The sequence below is a fragment of the Hevea brasiliensis genome, chromosome 16, assembly GCF_030052815.1.
Source record: "Hevea brasiliensis isolate MT/VB/25A 57/8 chromosome 16, ASM3005281v1, whole genome shotgun sequence".
Lineage (NCBI taxonomy): Eukaryota > Viridiplantae > Streptophyta > Magnoliopsida > Malpighiales > Euphorbiaceae > Hevea > Hevea brasiliensis.
The window spans coordinates 29,332,954-29,356,456 of record NC_079508.1 but is presented as its reverse complement, the minus strand read 5'-3'; positions in this window follow the sequence as shown (position 1 = coordinate 29,356,456).

Sequence of the window (23,503 nt, the reverse complement as noted above, 5' to 3'; positions counted from 1 at the left end):
ATGCATTCTAGGTAAATTAGGTTTTAATGTTACTAATATGTCATATTCAATAGTCTTTTAGGGTTGGTACATGTTACTAAATTCATTTTCATGTATATTGCATATTATTGCAATTTGTCGGATCCCGGTATACTAATTTGACCTAGCCGGACGACCTAGTTTCCTCGGTTTTTAGGTTTCAGTCAAAACTAAAAACTTGTAGATCTATGTCTTATTGCATGCGGGGCAAAATTTCAGGTCATTCTGAGTTATGTAGACCAAGTTATGGTCATTTTACTATTGCTGGTCTAAATGCATCAAGATTGGTCACTTTAGGTCATTTTAGGTCAATTTTGGTTCGGCCAGTTTTTGGACCCGAACTTGTGTAAGCTTTTTGACTTGCTTATGGTCATTTATGGGCTTTGGTGTCTTCATAAGACTTGTAGATATATGTCTTAACTATTCATGGTCAAAATTTCAGGTCAATTGGACCTGTTTTGAGTGAGTTATGGCCTAAACACTAACTGCTGCCCAAATGGTAAATTTTCAGGCCTTAATTGCACTAATCTGGATTTGGTCACTTTTCAAGTTACCTTACAAGCAGAATTTTGGCAAGCTTCCTTCATGAAAGTTGGCACATTTTGTGCCTAGTTTCACCTCCAATTGGTCTCATACCAATTGGAGTCACCAATTGTCACTTAAGGTTCAATTTACTTACTGCCTTCATAACACAGAATCTGCACACAATTAACACTTCCAAATGACATTTCTCCTCCTTCCCAAAACTACCAACATACATTCATAACACTTCTATATCATTCATCAAATCTCAAACATGTCCATTTGGACAGAATATACAAGTCTTAAAAATACAATACACAACCTTAGTTTCAAAAGTCAAAATCAACATCTTACACAAGAAATTACTTAGCTAATACATATACTTCAATTAGTAACATACAATACACTTTTACTAATCCAATCAATACCATAATTTACCGAATAATTTCATGAAACTATCAACCTTCCAAGCTCATCAAGGCTGCCAGAATTTTTCACTTGTCCAAGGTCTTCCACAATTACTCAAATCCTACCTCAAAACATCAACATTTAACATACTCATGAAATAATCTTTTTAACTCATGCAATACCTTAATTTACAACACAAAACACTTCTTTTACCCATGAATAAATCAAAGTCTAAATTCTTCCTTGGCTGCCAAAAATTGTACACATCAATAACCCATTAAAATCTTCCAATTTATTCACCATTAAACTCATTTCAACCTTAGTATAAAGTTTAATCAAGTGAGGTAAGGACAACTAGCACTAACCTTTTGTGGAGCTTGATCAAAACTCACCAATCTTGCTTCCTTTTGCTGCCAAAATACTGCCCAAGCTATGTAGTGTAACTTTAATGAAGAACAAGTGAAGAAGTTATGGCTTAAAATGGTGGATTGGAGTTCATGCATGGTGGGTGGCCATGGAGTCTTAAGGAGAGAAAATCAAATTCGGCAAGGTTGCTTGGAATGAAGAAATGAGGTGGTTTTTGGTAATGAAATCTGTCCACTTAGGTATTTATACACTCCACTAATTGAGATTAATAAATATAATATGTGCCACTAGCATTAGATTAACATTATAATAATTAAACTTATGAATATCTCAATTATTTCCCCATAATTCCTTTAATTGCATTATGTGTAAAATTTCTTATTTTCATGACATTTTCAAAATTTTTATATCACTTATTTTTAATGGAAATTTAGGTCAAAAGGCAACTCTAGGTGTCAAATGACCAAAATACCCCACTTCGGGTTATATTCCCAATTTTTCGGTAATACCGATTTTTGTCTGTTTCTTGATTTTTCATTTTTCTTTGTACTAATTAATTATTTTTTTCTTTGTTATTTCTAATGGTATTTATACTTCAATAGGTGTCTATCTAAGTCCTAAAAATATTTTTTAGGGTTCTCCGCAGTCCAGGGCTAGTCAACGGTCCACGCCGCGACTTTCCGGTGCGGTCACCCATCGCTAGGGTTCTCAGCTCGTTTAACTTGGTTACATTTCATTGCTATTATTTTTCCTTTGTTTTTCTTGTATTTTCTTTTCTTGTATTTCATTATTTTATGTCTCCTCACTCATATCAAAGTGTAGTTCTAGGCATCCTAGCTGTCCGGACAACACTGGTCACCGGAACAGTAGAACGCACTACCGAACTTAGGAGCGTTATAGGGATGTCCCTCAATGCTGGACTCCCCACTTGGGTGTCTTCCACATGTGCCAAGTATGCTTCACACCCCTTTTTGATCATTTTTCTGGCCAGTGCAGCCGAAATGATGTTTGATGGCAATAGCTGCCTCTCCCCATGTATTATCACATCACTGTACTGAGGGAGACCAAAAGTGACTGTCTTCAGTCTACAGTCAATCATGGCGTGATGCCTGGCTAACCAATCCATGCCCAAGATGATATCATAATCTCTGAAGGGCATTTTAATGAGATCAGACAGAAAAGTATGTCCTTGGATCACCAAAGGACAATCCCTATACATTCTATTAACCCTGACCTCTTATCCTAGCGGACTTGTTACTAGCACCTCAAAGTCCATTTTTGTACATGGAATAGCAATGCAATCAATGATGCTAGCACTCACATAAGAATGGGTAGAACCCGGATCAAATAACACAAAGACATCTTGATTAAAAGTTGAGAAGGTACTAGCCACAACATCAGATGTCTCAGCCTCTTCTCTCTGTCTCATTACATAGACTCTGACTGGAGCACTGCCTTGCTCTGATTGATTCACAGTGCCTTAGCTGCCTGTTGGGTTACCTCTACCCCTGCCTTTACCTCTGCTAGGTGATTGTGAACCTCTGGTGATAGGGCTCTGAACTGACCCTTCAGCAAAAGTAAGAGGTGGTCCAACTCTGTGAGTACTGGTGCAGTCTTTGGCAAAGTGCCCTGTGCCTCCACAGTTATAATAGGCTCCTATGGCCTTGTAGCACACCCCACCATGATTTCTTCCACAAGTTTCACATTGGCGGGGAGGGTAGAAACTTCTGGTATTCTGCTGACTAGATAGAGGAGGTTTCTGTCTCGAATATCTTCCCCTACCAGACTTTTTACTACCCCTGCTGTGTCCCCCATGGTTCTTCCTCTTTCCAGTAGGACTACTGGAACTCTGTTCTACTGACTTTCCCTCTTTCTCTGTCTTCTCTGATTTGTTTTTCTCTAGGGCCGCTTCGGACTCATTTCTTTCTAATTCTAGTACTTGAGAAATAAGCTCAGAGAAGTTAGTATGTTTAAATCCGGCCACTTGTAATCTGATACTAGGCTTCAAGCCAGTTTCAAACCTCTTACATCTCTCCCTACTGGTAGCTAGTAGACTTACTGCATAATGGCTTAGGCGGGAAAATTCTCTTTCATATTCAGCCACCGATCTACTCCCCTGTTTTAGACTTAGGAACTCTTGCAGCTTCTGGTCCACATAAGCATCAAGGACATATTTTTGTCTGAACTCCCATAAAAATCATTCCATGTTAGCACTGAAGGTTCTACCATACTATGGGGAATGGTTTTCCACCAGTCATATGCATCCCCTTATAGCAGAGATACTGAATATTCAAATCTGAGCTCCTCTGTACAATGTAGCTTCTTGAACACCCTATCCATTCTCTTTAACAACTGTTCTGTCTCTAGAGGATCTATTGTCCCCTTGAACTCAGTAGCCCCATATTTCATTAATTTGTCATACTGCCTAGCAGAAGACTGTAGTTGTACCACTGGTGTCTGTAGTGGGAGTTGAGTAGGCATGTTACTAGCCATTTGTTGAAACATTGCAGCCATCTGCTGAGCAAACTGAGCAGGAAACTGCGGTACTGAGGGGGCTGGTGCTGCTGATCCACTGACATTGTGTAGGGTTGGGGCATCCCCTTGCACCTCAGCCTCTATAGATTGATCGACTGAATGATCACCCTTTTTCATAGACAATTCAAGGATCTTAGACCTCCTGAACAAATAACACAAGGAGATTTTCTCCTGTTAGTGCATATTTATAATGTAATGTACTGTATGTATCAAACAATGACATTGAGCAGTTGTACTATGAAGAAAGAATATTCAAATTATAGGTGAAAACAGAATTTAAAAAGTAGCTCTGATACCACTTAAACATGTCACACCCTACCCCTCTGTAAGGCATAACATGATCCTGTAGTATACCTAATGAATTACCAACTTCGTCTACTGATAACCCATTAAATACACTACAAGAGATTTTAAAACTTTTCTTACTTCTTTTTACAGTGGTGAGCACTATTTACAGGTGTTAAAAATTTTTTTGAATTGAAGTGAGACAGCTAACACATTTGAATTATTAGTAATTTCTGTAAAAATTTTGGCGGAGTGCCATCTGTATTTTGAATAAAACAGTTCTTCAAAAACCTGTAAAAAGCATTTCAAATATATTTCTCAATCTCAAACTCCAACATTTGTGAACTCAAATCTATAATAATTTTTCAGTAATTTCAAAGGCTGAGATAAAAGAAATATATCACAATATTTACAAACCAAAATAATTTACAATTTATTTTACAACTTCAATGTACAATTTTAATTTACAACTGCTCAAAACCAAGAACACTATATACATACATTACAATACAAAATGCCAAATATGGTATACTCAATATACCTAATGATCTCTCAGTGTAGTACTAGCAACCTAGTCTGCTGCCCTGTCAGTCTGTCTACCTGCGACAGCAATGAAAAGCTATCACTGAGCCATCAGTGGTGCACAACATTAACCAAATACAACTTTAAATCACAAATCATAAGTCATATAAATAGTGAATACTTAAAACCATAGTTAAATTCAAAGACAGTGAATATCAATAAGAATTTAAACTCCATTTCACAATATCACAATAAATATAAATAAATCACACACACAGCTTAATCATGTTCCAAAGTTCAATTCGTCCCAAAAGCCGATGGCTAGTGAGGAATTCAATTCATCCCAAAAGCCGATGGCTAGTGAAGAATAACATAGCTAGCTAGCAATAATTTGAGTACTCATTCTATTCGTCCTCAACAGGCACACACCTCAACACTTCAGCCAGAGAGGGAATTCAATTCGTCCCACTAGACAAGCTAGCGAGGAATTCAATCAATATACATGATAGCTGTGGATTCAAACCATTTACAATGCTTTTCAATCAATAAGTATCCATCAAATATCATTCAAGTAATTTTTCACAATTTAAAGCAATGATATACAAATAGTCATAATTTATTTCAATTGAAAAATCAAAAGAAATAACTGTTGTGTACAAACCTCTAATAACTATCTCTTGGCTCTGACTCAGTGTTTCTTTCCCCTTCCCTGAGTCTTTGCCAACTAAAACACACAATTTGAAGTGTTTCAGTACTCATTTAAACTATCTCTAAGAATAAAGCTTAATAATTAACTTATTGAATTCTATTATTTCCTTAGTCAACCTAAGATGTTGATCCTCGATGCACTCTAGGTGAATTAGGTTTTAATGTTATCAATATGTCACATTTGTAGCCTTTTAGTATGGGTACGTGTTACCAAATTCATTTCCATGTATATTGCATTTTATTGCAATTTGTCGGATTCCGGTATACTAATTTGACTTGGCCGGATGACCTAGTTCCCTCGATTTTTGGGTTTCGGTCAAAACTAAAAACTTGTAGGTCTATGTCTTATTGCATGCGGGGCAAAATATCAGGTCATTCTAAGTTGTGTAGATCAAGTTATGGTCAATCTACCAATACTGGACATAATGTATCAAAATGGTCACTTTAGGTCATTTTTAGGTCACTTTCGGTTCGGCCAGTTTTTGAACCAGAAATTGTGCAAGCTATTTGGCTTGGTTCTGGCCATTTCTGGGCTTTGGTGTCTTCATAATAATTGTAGATACATGTCTCAACTATTCATGGTAAAAATTTCAGGTCAATTGGACCTGTTTTGAGTGAGTTATGGCCAAAACACTAACTTCTACCCAAATGGTCAATTTTCAGGTTTTCAAAGCACTAATCCGGATTTGGTCATTTTTCAAGTCACCTTCTAGGCAGAATTTTGGTAAGCTTCCTTCATGTTGGCACATTTTGTGCCTAGTTTCACCTCCAATTGGTCTCATACCAATTGGAGCCCCACACTTAAGGTTCTAGGCCCAAAACATACACTGCCCTATTGTACATTGTTTACCCTTTACAATTACACATCCTATGCTTACCAAGTCACTCTTCCATGTCATTTGTGGTTTGTACCATAACATAAACACATTTAACAACTTATTTTTGGTCATTTTGGCAGCTTATAACTATTCTCAATATGCACATTATAGTATATAATTTTCCAAGTCCAATTACAAACAATTTAACCACATGACATAGCTCATTTACATGTCCAAACTCAAACCTTTATACACATATACATGCTGTCATAACAAGCACAATAACTCAACAATATAATTCCATAAACCAAACCATGAAACAACACATTTTGATCTACACTTCAAAGTTGCCGATTGTACATCTTCTTCAATTAGTTTCCAAGCTTTCAAAATCAAGTGTACTATCACACATACATTTAGTATACATTATCCAATTTATTCCTACACACATAAACACTTACATCAATACTTTAATCTACCATTTACATGCAAGGATAAACTGCTCTTATTGAAGTTCCATGGCTGCCAAAAATGTATCTCTCCCTTAACTCATCAAACTTCAAAAATCCTTCCTCAATTTAAGTACCCACAACACCCATTTAAAGTTTAATGAAACAATAATTAAAAATACATACTTACCACTTTTGAAATTCTTCAAAAACCTCACCAAAACTTAATTTTCTTATTGCCTATCTACTGCCCAAGTTGTGTAAAACAACTTTAGTGAAGGAAAATGTAAGAAAATTGGCTTGGAGATGAGAGAGTGGAGCTTGCATGGAGCTTGGAAGCTTCAGCCATGGAGGTTTTCCTTCAAGGGAATTTCGGCTGGTTTTGGCAAGGTGAGGAATATGAAGTTTCTGTCCAAAATATGATGTTTAATGATCCACTTAATGGAGTTAGTGGAGCACTAAATAAGGGTTTAATGTTTATTTATTCTAAAGTTTCCAAATTCCCACATTTAACTCCTATCTTTTGCTATTTAATTTGTATACCACCAATTTAATTTTTCATGATATTTTCCAAGTATAATATCATGTATTTTTAATGGACATTTAGGTCAAAAGACAACTCGGGGTGTCAAATGACCACAATGCCCCTGTTCGGGTTGCATTCCCGATTTTTCGGTAACACCGAGTTTTGTCGTTTTCTCGATTTCCCGTTTTTTTTGTACCAATTAATTAATTTTTCTTTGATATTTTTAATGGTATTTATACTTTAATAGGTCTTTAATTATGTTTTAAAAATATTTTCGAGGGTTCCCTGTGGTCCAGGGCTAGTCAACGGTCCACGCCGTAACTTCCCGGTGCGGTCACCCATCGCTAGGGTTCTCGGCTCGTTTAACTTGGTTACATTTCATTGCTATTATTTTTCCTTTGTTTTTCTTGTATTTTCTTTTCTTGTATTTCATTATTTTATGTCTCCTCACTTATATCTAAGTGTAGTTCTAGGCATCCTAGCTGTTCGGACAACACTGGTCATTGGAATAGTAGAACGCACTACCGAACATAGCGGTGTTACAGACTCAACCAGAAATATTGTAATCATGTTTGTTCCCAAGGTATTTATATGAGACATAAATAAGATGGAATGGTGAGTCTCATGCCACATAAAAAACATGATAGGCACTTATACATGATAAGTAGGCCGAACTAGTGATGCTTATGACAAGCACATGGAGTTTACTCTTGTTAATGCATTGTCATATATCATATCAGTGCATATAATCTTTAGACTTGAGATAACACAGTTATCTTGTATATAGGTGGTTTGAGTTTGATACTGTTACTGTGTATGGGTATATGGGCATGTGTTAGCTCCTACTAGTTATATATGGAGATAGGTGTTGATCAAGATGGAATCTATTACCCTAAGTAAAAAGGGATAAAATCCTATATTCATTTAATTGTTCTTGATATTTCAAGTTCCTAGCCAGGACAGACAGATTTAGTGAGAAAAGTGTTTCTAAAAAGCAAATCTAATTAATCAAGAACTGGAATTAAAAGAGAACATAATGTTCATAGCAAATGGCATTTGACATTTGTTAGTAGTATGCCCTAGAGCATATCATTTAGTATGTATCTTGTATAATAAAAGGCAATTTCACTTTTCCGTTTACATAATATATTTATGTGTAATAGAAAAGGGTCCATTGATATTTTGTTAGAAATTCTATTCTTAAGTTGTTAAGAATACGAGTGACAGTATTTCTAGCACAAAGTATCATAAATTGGTTCACAATCGAGGATACTTCACACAGGACATGACTTATCTAGAAAGATTGTAATCATGTTTGTTCCCAAGGTATTTATATAAGATATAAATAAGAAGGAATGGTGAGTCTCATGCCATTTAACAAACATGATAGGCACTTATACATGATAAGTAGGCCGAACCAGTGACGCATATGACAAGCACATGGAGTTTACTCTTGTCAATGCATTGTCGTATATCATATCAGTGCATATAATCTTTAGACATGAGATAACACAGTTATCTTGTATATAGGTGGTTTGAGTTTGATACTGCTTTCATACTTGTACTGTGTATAGGTATATGGGTATGTGTTGGCTCCTACTAGTTATATATGGAGGTAGGTGTTGATCAAGATGGAATATGTTACTCTAAGTAAATAGGGATAAAGTCCTATGTTTATTTAATTGTTCTTGATATTTTAAGTTCCTGGCCAGGACAGACAGATTTAGTCAGAAAAGAGTTTCTGACTAGAAAATCTAACTAATCAAGAACTAGAATTAAAAGAGAACATAATATTCATAGCAAATGGGGTTTGACATAAACCATGACTCCAGCTCGAATTGGGATTTTATAACAAAGAGGTTCTAGTACATGGTAACATATGATTATAGGTTCATTTAAGGTATTCCTTGTTACTGATTGGGTGGCCATGACATGCTATGCTAGGTGTCAACTATGGTCTATGAGATGCTTAAAATGATTTAGAGAAATCATTTATGGTATGAAAGAGTTATGATGATATTAAGAGTTAATATCATATCTCATTGTCAATTAGTGATGAGCCTAGTAAGTCACACACATACGCAAGATAATCACTAAGTAAAATGTGATTTAATTGATTAATTAAAGAGTTTAATTAATTAATTAAATAGGTTTGGTTTGCAATAAGATTGCAAAGTCTCTAGCATGGCTTGAAACTAAATCTAGATTATTGGTGAAGGAGTGGAAGCATGAAAAATTATTAGATTAGAACATTGAATTCAAAAATTTTTTTTCTAGGGTCTCATGCATCATGCCAGATTCAATTTTTACCTATTGATTTCAATGTTCAATTGCATATTAAAACTCTTTTAATATGTATTTGGATCTATGTTTGCCATTTAAGATTTTTAGAATTAACAGATTAATTCATTAGAACCCTAGATTAAAACAAGAACATGTGCACTAACTTTTTGATGCACTGTAGTTGTGTTTGGTACCTTTGGGATGCACCTAGGACACCAGATGTTATCCCTCTATATTGTCCACACCAAGATCACCAATGGCAGCCCCTTGAACAGTTTCTCAAGCCTTTCCAATCAATTAGAAATTGTGATTTTGCCTTTTAGAGAGATTACAGATGTATATAGGACACTAGAAACGATTTCTAGCAATTTTAATTCAAGAGAATGTTGGCAATTCCCTTTAAATTGATGAGAGATGAATAAGAAGAGAGGAAGAGGAAGACAAGGGTGGTGGCACCTCTTTTGAAAAAATCATATTATTCTATTTCTTCTTTTATCCTTTCCCTTATATAGTTAGGTCATCACTTAAAACCCTTGCCACATGTCATCCTCTGATTGGCTCTTAGTTTAATTGACCCAATCAAATTATGCCAAGTGTCAAACCTAGATTTAATCTTGACTTTGATCATCTTACATGATTAAAAGATAAATGTCAAGCTTATATGTAGTGCCATGTGTCACCCTGTGAGATGACCAAATTACCCTTGTGTCTTAATTTTGAGTTCTTAACACAAAATAATTATTTTTCTTCATCTAATCAATTTATATCAAATATAAATTAATTAATTAATATCTATTAATTAATTTCTCATAATTAAATTCATATTTAAACACTTTAAATATAAATTTAACATATACTATACATCCAATAACCTAAATTTGGTTTCAAACCATGCTAGGGACTTTGCAATCTAATTGCAAACCAAACCTATTTAATTAATCAATTAAACTCTTTAACTAATTAATTAAATCACATTCAACTTGGTGGTTACCTGTGTATGTGTGTGACTCACTAGGTTCATCACTAATTGACAAAGAGATATGATATTAACTCTTAATATCCTCAAAACTCTTTCTTATCATAAATAATTTCTCTAAATCAATTTAGGCCTCTCATATGCTATGGTTAACACCTAGCATAACATGCCTTAAAAGAATCTATAATCATATGTTACCATGCACTAGAATCTCTCTATTACAAAATCCCAATTCAAGTTGGAATCATGGTTTATGTCAAACCCTATTTGCTATGAATATTATGTTCTCTTTTAATTCCAGTTCTTGATTAAAAAGATTTTCTCCTCAGAAACTCTTTTCTGATTAAATCTATCTGTCCTGGCCAGGAACTTGAAATATCAAGAATAATTAAATGAACATAGGATTTTATCCCTATTTACTTAGGGTAACAAATTCTATCTTGATCAACACCTACCTCCACATATAACTAGTAGGAGCCAACACATGCCCATATACCCTTACACAGTACAAGTATGAAAGCAGTATCAAACTCAAACCACCTATATACAAGATAATTGTGCTATCTCAGGTCTAAATATTATATGCACTGATATGATTTATGACAATACATTGGCAAGAGTAAACTCCATGTGCTTGTTATAAGTGTCACTGGTTTGTCCTACTTATCATGTATAAGTGCCTATCATGTTTGTTATATGGCATGAGACTCACCATTCCATCTTATTTACATCTCATATAAATAACTTGGGAACAAACATGATAACAATCTTTCTGGATAAGTCATGTCCTTATTGTGAAGTATCCTCGATTGTGAACCAATTTATGATACTTTGTACTAGAAATACTGTCACTCATATTCTCAACAACTTAAAAATAGAATTTCTAATAAAATATAAATGGACCTTTTTTATTACATATAAAAATATTATGTAAACGGAAAAGTGAAAATGCTTTTTATTATTAATAAAACATGTTAGTAGTATGCCATAGGGCATATCATTTTGTAACACCCCTTACCCATCTACAGTGTAGCCGAGCAAGTTATGCCACTCAGTGTGTCGGAACACCAATTCATGTTTCAATTTCAATTAATCCTTTTTAATTCATTTATTTATAATTTTTTATAAATCTAAATTTTTTCGCAAATTTTATAGAAAATCCGGCAGAGTGCCGGCTATAAATTGGAAAAACAGTTTTTTCTGAACCTGTTAAAAACACTTCCAATAATATCATCACATTATTCTCAATCAACCTCCAATATATTCTCAACAATTTCTTAATTCACTTCAGTGTCTCAAAAATTCAATTCAATTCAAAATACAATCAACTCAATGAAAAAATGCTCAATTTATTACTGAACATATTCCATAGATACTTACATCAAAAGCATAATTACATGAATTTATAATATACATTACAGAAGGTTACAAAATACAAAATATCAAAATATCAAAATGGCCTAATGTCCTACCAAATGCACTGCAATGTGAGGTGACTTTGAACTCTGAGTGCAGATATGAAGGCTCACCCTGTATGAGGCCTGCTGGACTCCCCAGTTATGTCTCTAGTACCTGCGCGTGGCAAAAGCGATGCGCTAAGCAATTCTGCTTAGTGGTGACAATATAAAATAAAATAAAATAAAATAAAATAAAATAAAAACATGTGTACAGAATGTATGTTTACATTTTTTGGTGAACTAAGTCTGAAATGTTTATTGCAATATTATTCAATTGAAGTTTGGTAAGATTTATTAATACTGCCCGAGTAACTTATACTAGTTGACTGGACTGGATAAATGGGTAAACTGGTACTGGGTACGAAGTACCTCGGATCATCACACCATCGGTCACATTGTGTCTCCTGGTGTGCAACAGAACAGCTAATAAGCTGTGATAATTATCGGGGATTAAACTCGAGTATAACAACTCAATATCATAGCCAAAGGCTATTATGTCACAGAATGGCATGGGAAGCCATGAAATACAGAATGGCATGAAGCCATATGCAGTACTGCTAACAGAACCCTATTGGCATGCAAACCTATCCAAACTAATCACATTAGGCCTACTAGGGCATTTAACACTTTCATTTATGTAATTCTTTGAAATTGAATTTTTATGATTACTATTCATTTCATTGGTCAACCAAAATGTTGAATTTTGCGTTGAAAATAGGTAAATTAGTTTAAATATCATCAACATACCACATTTTGCATTTTAAACTTGTTGGTATTGGTTGCCAATACCATCTCTAAGTTTAATGTGAATTGGACAAAATTTTCAGTTTTCAAGCTTTGGGTTTTACTGTTCCATTAGTCATTTTTTCAGTGGGAATTTGGAAAAATGCTCGACATGAAAGTTGTTCCTCATTTTATGTAGTTGAATTTCCTTTTTTGAATCACTCCATTTGGAGTTTTTTAGCTCAAGTTATGGCGTAAAAACCATAACTGGCCGGATTGGACAGATTCCAAAATTCTGGGCAAATCTGTTTCTGCCAGATTTGGTAACTCAAGTTTGGTTGGCAATTTGACTAGGTTATGATCATAATTTGGGTCAGGTTTCTTCATGAAAGTTGTTGTTCTATTTGTCACCTTGTTTCTGGTAAAATTTCAGGTCAATTGGACCTTTCTACATTGAGTTATGGCCAAATGACCAAACACTGTTCATTTGGTCATTTTGCCCAGGCAGATTGCAGGTCACCCAGATTAGGGCAAACTTTTGGTCAAGTTGGTTTGGTTTTCTGGGCATGGTTTCTTCACCAAAGTTGTGCCATTATGTGTCTAGTTTCATGTCCAATTGGCCTTGCACCAATTGGACCTCTATATTTCAAGTTATGGCTGCCCAAACCTACTGGACTCATGTCCAATTTTGCAGGTCACCTAAGGCAGCCACACTAATCTCAATTAATACAACCCAATTCACTTCATTTTTGATTCAAACCAAACCAAATGGTCACTAATTGACCATTAAAGCCTACTTCCATCATCACATGATCAAAGTCTCATTCCTCAACCCAAACCCTAACTCAACATTTCAAAACCATGCATTATCATTGCATTTATCAATTCCCTTATGAGATACTCATTAAGGGCAGCCATACTAGCATGTTAACTCCCCAAAAATCATCACCATATTACCCTAACCATGGCTGCCAAAATTTATGGTTAGCATACCAATGGTGTTTCATCAAATTTATTTGTCATTTAGACATATTTATAGTTCTTAAACATGAAATTAAAGTGAAATTCAAGGTTTAGGTCACTAACCTCTTAGGGAGCTAATCCAAAGCTTGTAAGAACTCTTTCTTTTTAATTCTTTTTGCTCCCAAAAGCTTCACTAGGATGTAAGAACAAATTTTTATGTTGCTAGGTTAGGGTTTTATTGAGAAAAGACTAAGGAATTCAAGCTTTGCAAGCATGAAAATGGAGGAGGGAAAGGAGGAGTGTGGGGCATCTCTTTTGGGAAGATGAGTAGCTGCAGAATTTTTTCTACAATTGCCTCTTTTTCTGCCCAATTTATGTATTATAAATGTCTTCCTTTAATTTGATTGGCCATCCCTTTTTAATTACCTCATGCTTACATAAGCATGAGGTAATAAATCTCATTTTCTTTCCATTTCTTATCTAATTAATTTCAATTAAATTTTTAACAACATTTAGTCGTATTTTATGTTATATAAATTATTTATTTAACTGGACAAGTTGATAAAAAATCATTTCTGAAGACGAAATGACCAAAATGCCCTCCATTTGGCTTATCGGGCCAAAATTGTCTGTACCAATTGAAAAATTTTTCTAAGTATTTTCTTGGCATTCTAATGGAATAAGAACCTCAATAACCCTTCTCTGGAGTCCCAAAAATTATTTTATAATTTTTCCCCCGAGTCTAGGGCTCCTAGTTGCGAGAACCGCAACTTCTCACTAGGTTACCCATTGCTAGGGCACCGGCTCATTTAACTTGGTTGTATTTTATTTCTAAAATTTTTGCTAAATTTTTCTTATTAATATTTGAGTTAATTATGGTTCCTCACTTTAGTTTAAATATATACATATATATATTTTTTCGGATGTTCTAGCTGTCCGTACCGACACTGGTCACCAGAATAGTAGAATGTTCGGAGTTGCTACAGGGAGGGTGTTACAACTCTTCCCCTCTTATTTAAATTTCATCCTCGAAATTTACCTGATGCAAATAGTTGAGGGAACTGTTGCCTCATCGTCTCTTCACTTTCCCAAGTTGCTGTTAGTAGTATGCCCTAGAGCATATCATTTAGTATGTATCTTGTACATATTTTTATTAATAAAAGGCATTTTCACTTTTTCGTTTACATAATATATTTATGTGTAATAAAAAAGTTCCATTGATATTTTGTTAGAAATATTATTCTTAAGTTGTTAAGAATATGAGTGACAATATTTCTTGCACAAAGTATCATAAATAGGTTCACAATCGAGGATACTTCATAATAAGGACATGACTTATCCAGAAAGATTGTATTCATGTTTGTTCCCAAGTTATTTATATGAGATATAAATAAGATGGAATGGTGAGTCTCATGCCATATAACAAACATGATAGGCACTTATAAATGATAAGTAGGCCGAACCAGTGACACTTATGACAAGCACATGGAGTTTACTCTTGTCAATGTTTTGTCATAAATCATATCAGTGCATATAATCTTTAGACCTGAGATAGCACAGTTATCTTGTATATAGGTAGTTTGAGTTTGATACTGCTTTCATACTTGTACTGTGTATGGGTATATGGGCATGTGTTGGCTCCTACTAGTTATTTATGGAGGTAGGTGTTGATCAAGATGGAATCTGTTCCGCTAAGTAAATAGAGATAAAATCCTATGTTCATTTAATTGTTCTTGATGTTTCAAGTTCCTGGCCAGGAAAGATAGATTTATTCAGAAAAGAGTTTCTGATGAGAAAATCTTTTTAATCAAGAACTGGAATTAAAAGAGAACATAATATTCATAGCAAATGGAGTTTGACATAAACCATGACTCCAGCTTGAGTTGGGATTTTGTAATAGAGAGATTCTAGTGCATGGTAACATATGATTATAGGTTCATTTAAGGTAAACCTTATTACTAATTGGGTGGCTATGGCATGCTATGCTAGGTGTTAACCATGGTCTATGAGGTTCATAAAATGATTTAGAGAAATCATTTATGGTAAGAAAGAGTTCTGATGATATTAATAGTTGATATCATGTCTCATTGCCAATTAGTGATGAGCCTAGTAAGTCACACACATACACAAGTTATCACCTAATTAAATATGATTTAATTAATTAATTAAAGAGTTTAATTGATTAATTAAATAGGTTTGGTTTGCAATTAGATTACAAAGTCCCTAGCATGACTTAAAACCAAATCTAGATTATTGGATGTATAATATAAGTTAAATTTATATTTAAAGTATTTAAATATGAATTTAATTAATGAGAAATTAATTAATAGAGATTAATTAATTAATTTATATTTGATATAAATTAATTAGAAGAAGAAAATAATTATTTTGGGTTAAGAACTCAAAATAAAGACACAGGGGCATTTTGGTCATTTTACAGTGTGACACGTGGCACCATGAGATGGTGACACATGGGATTACACATAAGCTTGCCAAATGTTTTTTAATCATGTAAGATGATTAAAATCAAGATTAAATATAGGTTTGACACTTGGCACAATGTGATTGGGTCACTTAAACCTAGAGCTAATCAAAAGGTGACATGTGGCTAGGGTTTAATGTGTTAACCTAGCTATTTAAGTGTGGTTATGAAAAGAAAAAACAACCAGCAGCCACACTCCTTTGTCACGCCACTTTGAGGGTTTTCATCTCTTCTTCTTCATCTCTTATCAATTCAAAGAGATTAGCCATCAATCTCTTGAATTAAGAACACTAGAAATTGTTTCTAGTGTCCTGTTTACATCTCTAATCTCTTAAAAGGCAGAACTTGAATTTCTAATTAATAGAAAAAGCTTTAGAGGCTGTTCAAGGGCTGCCATAGGTGTTCTTGGTGTGGACAAGCTAGAGAGACAACATCTGGTGTTATGAAGACGAATCTCAAAGGCGCAGACACGCTCCAGTGCATCAAGAGGTTAGTGTAATCGTTCTTGATTTAATCTAGGTTTCTAAAATTAATCTGATTAATTTTAAAATCTTAAATGGAAAATACAGATCCAAAAACATATTAAAAGAGTTTTAATATGTTGTTTATCATTGAAATCAAATAGATAAAAATAAATCTTGCATGATGCATGTGACCCTAGGTGAAAATTTTTGAATTCAATGGTATAAACTTGTGTTTTTCACGCTTCCGTTCCTTCAATTAGTATCAGAGCCACTATATTTGCCATTTAGATTGTTGATTATATGATTTAATTGTGTGTTTGATCATGAGATGATTGATCCATTGCTGGTTGCAATGGAGGTGTGGCGGCATGATTGAAAATCACCATCAATGGTGCGCATGGTTTGGCTTCCATGGGTGGTTCAAGGTTTGGCTTTTAATTCTGCAATTGTTGTATGATCTAAGGCCTATTCTTTGACTAATTAAAGTGTTTAATTAGTAGTTTTAATCACACAATTAAATTATGATTCAAATCAGAATTTTAAAAATTGTTTGAATGTGATTCAAATCTGAATTTTAAAAGTTGTTTGAATGTGATTCAAATCTGAATTTTTAAAGTTGTTTGAATCATATTTAAATCTGATTTTTTAAAATTGATTGAATAAAATTCAGATCTGATTTTTTAAAAAATGTTTGAATGTGATTCAAATCTAATTTTTTAAAAAATGTTTGAATGTGATTCAAATCTGAATTTTTAAAGTTGTTTGAATGTGATTCAAATCTGAATTTTTAAATTTGTTTGAATGAGATTCAAATCTGAATTTTTAAATTTATTTGAATCATATTCAAATCTGAATTTTTAAGTTGAATATGAGATATTCAATTTAATTTAAGTATGTATGTTTTATTTAATTGTTAAATAGTGATATGCATGATGGATGATCATGGACTATAAAAGACCAATGTGATTGGATTTATTTCTTTTATGTTTCTTTGGGATTGTAAATTAATTAATTTATTTTAATTTATTTTGGGCATGTATTATTAAGTTTGTAATAATTTTTGGGTTGTAATTTCATTTATTTAAGTTCTTGTAAATTCGCCTTGGTATGCCAAGGATTACTATGTAATATTGGATTGCAAGAAGTTCAAGGAGGTCAAGAGCATTGGTGGGACCAGTGGGAGGAATTCAAGATCAAGTTTTGATTATGTACTCCTTCAGCAACTCTTGTAAAATGAATGAATGAAATGCACCTAGGAATGCCCTAATTCAATTCTTGGTGGCTCAGAATTGAATCCCTTAGAAAGTCCATGATCATACCATATTTACTGCTTATCCATGAATGCATGAGATGTATGGGAATGTATGCAATTATATGATAAATGCATGCTAAATGGATAATGTGCAAAGTGAGACCTTAATAGTAATTAGAATGACCATGAAATCTTCCAAACAAATGATTAAGTTGGAAATGCTATAATTAAAGTAATTATAACATAGGCCCTCCATTGGGGCAATTATTTTAAGAAATTTTAAATAGTTGCATGAGATGCAATTAATTTAAGAGATTTTCTTAAGAATAATTGTTAAGTATGAGATGTTGTAAATATGTAAATGGTTTAGTGGCCAATATTGGATGTACCTGAGGACATTAAAATTATTTGCATAATTACTGGCTCAATGGGATCAACTTAACTAATGCAAGATAAGTCAATAATGGATGTACCTGAGATTTTGAGCATTAGGGGATAGGTAAAGGATTGAACCTCACATGAGATGTGATGGGCAAGGAGTTGCTCACTTATAGTTTATTGTAATTCCAATAATGGATGTACCTGAGGATGATCAATAGAATTATAAGAATTCAATCACCCACTAGAAATCCATCCAACTAGGATTTCCGTTTCCTACTTTGGAAGTGTAGGATTCGCTAAGTTAGTGGGAGGACCAATTTGATTAAAAGACCATAATCATTTTGGTTAATTACATGATATATTTACTAATTAATCTGGTTATTTTCTGCTTAATTTTTCGATAAAAATGAGCACAAAACAACCACCACCATCCAATATCCTTGCAAGCATACTTGATCACAATAGGTTGACAGGACCTAATCTGTCTGATTGGCTAAGAAATTTGAAACTTGTCCTGAACCTTGAACATATAGGATATGTTCTAGATTCAAATGTTCCTAGTCCCTTACCTCCAGAGGCCACACAAGAGGAACATGATACTTTGGACAAGTGGAAGGAGCATGATATGAGAGCTAAGTGTTACATGCTTGCTACCATGAGTAATGAGTTACAGAAGCAACATGAGAACATGCAGAGTGCGAGTGAGATCCTCCTTCACCTACAAGAGTTGTATGGTGAGCACAGCAGGAATGCTAGGTATGAGATATCTAGACAGCTACTCCGTATGAGGATGTCTGAGGGACAGAATGTTGGGGATCATGTCCACAAGATGATTTGGCTGATTGAGCAGTTGGAACATTTTGACTTCAACATGGATTTCCAACTACAGACGGATTTGATCCTTCAGTCCCTTCCTGAGTCTTTTGGGAATTTTGTGACAAATTTCCATATGACTAAACAGGAATGCACCTTAGCTGGTTTACTCAACATGCTGGTTATTGCCCAAAAGAATATGCCAGGCAATAAAAGAAAAGAGGTAGCTTTGGTTGCATCTTCTTCTGCTGGAAAGTCCAACAAGAAGAAGGGCAATAAGAAAAAGAAACCTCAGATTCCTGGTCCTTCTAAGAAAATAGCTAAACAGAAAAGAAAGACTAAAACTGATGAAGGCAAAGGAAAGTGTTTCCACTGCTAACAGGAAAGTGTTTCCATTGCCAATAAGAAAGTGTTTCCATTACCAGTAAGAAAGTGTTTCCACTGGCCAGAGTATAGCAATCTAAAAGAATACAATGCCATGGTGAAAACCAACTCAAGTTCAAAATATATTTGGCACTTAAGGTTATGTCATGTTGCAGAAGATAGGATTGCAAAACTGGAGAAAATGGGGATTCTATCCTCATTGGGCTCTGAGCCTACTCCAACTTGTGAATCTTGCCTTGTGGCAAAATGACTAGATCACCCTTTGTTGGACAAGGGCTAAGAGCTGAAAATATTTTGGAGCTAATACATAGTGATGTATGTGGTCCATTTAAAGAAATGGCTAGAGGGGGTTTTCATTATTTTATTACCTTTACTGATGATAAATCAAGATTTGGGTATTTGTATTTGATGAAATATAAACATGAATCCTTTGAAAAGTTCAAAGAATTTAAATCTGAAGTAGAAAATCAAACAGGAAAGAGTATTAAAGCTCTTCGATCAGATCATGGAGGTGAATATTTGAGTACTGAATTTGATAAATACTTGAGAGAGCATGGCATTGTTTCTCAGCAGACTCCTCCAGGAACGCCACAACTAAATGGTGTATCTGAAAGGAGAAATCGTACCCTATTGGATATGGTACGTAGTATGATGAGCTATACTGATATGCCAATCTTCTTTTGGGGATTTGCATTAGAATCAGCTTTGTATATTCTGAATAGGATTCCATCAAAATCAGTTTCTTCCACACCTTATGAGATATGGCATGGAAGAAAACCAAGTCTTAAGCATGTTAAGATTTGGGGTTGTCCATCTTATATCAAAAAGCTGAACACTGATAAATTGGAGACCAGATCAGAAAAAGGTCGATTTGTTGGATATCCAAAAGATAGTTTTGGATATTATTTTTATTTGCCTACTTCACAAAAGTTTGTGATAAGTAGAGATGCCACATTTCTTGAACAACAGTTTGTTCAAGAAGGAGGCAAAGGAAGGCAAATAGAGTTAGAATTGGAGAATTCTGACCAACCAACAGATCATATGGATATAGATCCATCTAGTCAACCAATACCCGTTGATGAAACATCTACAATTCCTCGTAGAACAACGGGGTATCTCACCCACCAGTGAGATATGGTTTTCTTCATGAAGAAGAACAAGAGTTGTCTACTCATGAAGAAGTAGATCATGGAGATGATCCACTTACCTATGAAGAAGCTATATCAGATATAGACTCTTCAAAATGGATTGATGCTATGAAATCCGAGATTGATTCCATGTATAAGAATCAAGTTTGGGATCTTGTTGACCCACCTGAAGGTATTATACCTATAGGGAACAAATGGGTTTTCAAGAAGAAAATTGGTTCTGATGGAAAGGTAGAGACCTATAAGGCAAGGCTAGCAGCGAAAGGGTTTTGCCAAAGGCAAGGAATCGACTATGAGGAGACTTTCTCGCCTGTTGCCATGCTTAAATCAATTAGGATTTTATTAGCAATAGCTGCATACTATGATTATGAGATTTGGTAGATGGATGTCAAAACAGCTTTTCTCAATGGATACATTGAAGAAAACATTTTCATGGAACAACCTAAGGGATTTGAATCCCAAGATAGTTCCAAGGTATGCAAGCTAAAGCGATCCATTTATGGATTGAAACAAGCTTCGAGGAGTTGGAACATCCGTTTTAATGAAGCCATTAAATCCTTTGGTTTTATCAAAAATGAGGATGAGCCATGTGTATATAAGAAGGTTAGTGACAGTGCTATCACTTTCCTTGTCTTATATGTGGATGACATATTGTTGATGGGTAATGACACAGGTATGTATAAAGATATGGTTGTCAAATACATTCTCCATGAAAGACTTAGGGGAGGGAACCTATATTCTTGGGATTCGCATCTATAGAGATAGAGCAAAAAGAATAATTGGTTTATCCCAAAGTCTATACTTGGAAAAGGTGTTAAAGAGGTTTAACATGCTTGATTCCAAGAGAGGATTGTTACTAGTGAGACATGGTATCCATCTTTCTAAAGAGATGTCTCCAAAGACACCTGAAGAAAGAGATAAGATGGCCAGGATTCCATATGCTTCGGCTATTGGAAGTTTAATGTATGCAATGTTGTGTACTAGGCCTGATATCGCATATCTTTGTTAGTTTGACTAGCGGTATCAATCCAATCCAGTTTGGAACATCGATAAGCTGTCAAGAATATTCTTAAGTACTTGAGAAGAACTAAGGATTTATTCTTGATTTATGGAGGTGGAGACTTGCAATTGGATGGTTATACTGATTCTGATTTCCAATCAGATATCGATGATAGAAAGTCTACCTCTGGATATGTGTTCATTTGTAATGGAGGTGCAGTCAGTTGGAAGAGTTCCAAATAGAGCACAACTGCAGATTCCACTACAGAGGCTGAGTATATTGCTGCATCAAATGCTGCAAAGGAAGCTGTTTGGATAAAGAAGTTCGTGACAGAACTTACAGTAGTTCCTTCCATTGAGTCAACAGTTCCACTACACTGTGACAATAATGGAGCAGTCATATAGGCTAAGGAACTAAGGTCTCACCAGAAATCCAAACACATAGAAAGGCGCTACCACATTATCAGAGAAATAGTTGGGCGAGGCGATGTAGCCATGCAGAAAATAGCATCAGCTGAAAATCCAGCTGATCCATTCACTAAGCCTATATCACAGACTCAGTTAGACCGACATCTTAAGAAGATAGGTATAAGATATTGTAATGAATGGCTCTAGTGCTAGTGGGAGATTGTTAGTAGTATGCCCTAGAGCATATCATTTAGTATGTATCTTGTACATATTTTTATTAATAAAAGGCATTTTCACTTTTCCGTTTACATAATATATTTATGTGTAATAGAAAAGGTCCATTGATATTTTATTAGAAATATTATTCTTAAGTTGTTAAGAATATGAGTGACAATATTTCTTGCACAAAGTATCATAAATAGGTTCACAATCGAGGATACTTCATAATAAGGACATGACTTATCCAGAAAGATTATATTCATGTTTGTTCCCAAGTTATTTATATGAGATATAAATAAGATGGAATGGTGAGTCTTATGCCATATAACAAACATGATAGGCACTTATAAATGATAAGTAGGCCGAACCAGTGACACTTATGACAAGCACATGGAGTTTACTCTTGTCAATGTTTTGTTATAAATCATATCAGTGCATATAATCTTTAGACCTGAGATAGCAGCTTATCTTGTATATAGGTAGTTTGAGTTTGATACTGCTTTCATACTTGTACTGTGTATGGGTATATGGGCATGTGTTGGCTCCTACTAGTTATATATGGAGGTAGGTGTTGATCAAGATGGAATCTGTTCCGCTAAGTAAATAGAGATAAAATCCTATGTTCATTTAATTGTTTTTGATGTTTCAAGTTCTGGCCAGACAGATAGATTTATTGTAAAAGAGTTTACGATGAGAAAATCTTTTAATCAAGAACTGGAATTAAAAGAGAACATAATATTCATAACAAATGGAGTTTGACATAAACCATGACTCGGCTTGAGTTGGGATTTTGTAACAGAGAGATTCTAGTGCATGGTAACATATGATTATAGGTTCATTTAAGGTAAACCTTATTACTAATTGGGTGGCTATGGCATGCTATGCTAGGTGTTAACCATGGTCTATGAGGTTCATAAAATGATTTAGAGAAAACATTTATGGTAAGAAAGAGTTACGATGATAATAGTTGATATCATGTCTCATTGCCAATTAGTGATGAGCCTAGTAAGTCACACACATACACAAGTTATCACCTAATTAAATATGATTTAATTAATTAATTAAAGAGTTTAATTGATTAATTAAATAGGTTTGGTTTGCAATTAGATTGCAAAGTCCCTAGCATGACTTGAAACCAAATCTAGATTATTGGATGTATAATATAAGTTAAATTTATATTTAAAGTGTTTAAATATGAATTTAATTAATGAGAAATTAATTAATAGAGATTAATTAATTAATTTATATTTGATATAAATTAATTAGAAGAAGAAAATAATTATTTTGGGTTAAGAACTCAAAATAAAGACACAGGGGCATTTTGGTCATTTTACAGTGTGACACGTGGCACCATGAGATGGTGACACATGGGATTACACATAAGCTTGCCAAAT